The sequence below is a fragment of the Leiobunum rupestre genome, chromosome 1 (assembly GCF_980474605.1).
Source record: "Leiobunum rupestre chromosome 1, qqLeiRupe1.1.hap1, whole genome shotgun sequence".
Lineage (NCBI taxonomy): Eukaryota > Metazoa > Arthropoda > Arachnida > Opiliones > Sclerosomatidae > Leiobunum > Leiobunum rupestre.
In genome coordinates, this window is record NC_143384.1 from 93257062 (window position 1) to 93257971 (window position 910).

Consider the following 910-nt stretch of genomic DNA (forward strand, 5'->3'; position numbering starts at 1 on the left):
TAGTTATGTTTAATTCAGAGAAAACGGCATAGTATTAGAAGATAAAACTTTATTTTAAACGAGATGTTACGAGCCGAGGCCCTTCTTCAGTCGTTTGTTAGTTTTACTTTTAACACTATTCGGTTCCTTTTCTCCTGTTCCCGGACTAAAAGTGTACTCTTTTAACCCTAAAACGTTTTATTCGCTTTTTCGCAGAATGTTTAAATTTTATCAAAATGCATTTCAATTCTGTGGTTATATCAATCTCATACCATATCCTATATAGAACTATATGATTAATTTCACAATAAATGTGTTTATTTTGTTAAATACATGAAAAAGCCACTCAGCTTCGATCCTTTCCCTCCGACAATCGATACGAGATCGAAAGTGGAACGATCATCAATGAGAACGATACTCCCCGATAAATCGGAAAATGATCGATCTCCGCTTCCCGCTCAGGAAAGGATCGTGAAGCTCATCCTCGTGGTTGATGGGGCCTCGAATTTGGATGAACAAATTCGAGAAGATCAACTATAGGAATGATCCCTTGAAGTATGATCTTAATTATAACTTCCGTCGAGATAAGATAAATCGGAAAAGAGGCAACCTAAGGCTAACAAAAAGACCTCGATAAAATTCAATTTACACTTATTATAAACGAAGATAATTATAATTTTAACGTCCAGTATTACTATCTATAATAGTACCGAGAATCCTTTGAAATTATATAATAAATAAATGAATAATTACAACCGCCAAAATTAAAAAACATAGATTGGAAACTTCATTCTAAGATAGTACATACGATTGTTAAGTCCGTTTGTCATTTGGCAACCAGCCAAATAAAGAAAGATGATAAAGAAAACTATGCCGCGTTTCAATCTAATCTATTTCAGAAATCTGTTTTATTCGCATTAATTTTCTAACG

The 910-nt window shown here is 33.4% G+C and overlaps 1 non-coding gene across 1 annotated transcript; it reads right to left on the reverse strand.

Moving 5' to 3' along the window:
* Positions 1–320: 320 nt before the first annotated feature.
* LOC149968962 (small nucleolar RNA U3) lies at positions 321–544 on the reverse strand. The gene has a single exon (XR_016473872.1). It is a non-coding gene; the product is annotated as a small nucleolar RNA U3 (small nucleolar RNA).
* Positions 545–910: the final 366 nt, after the last annotated feature.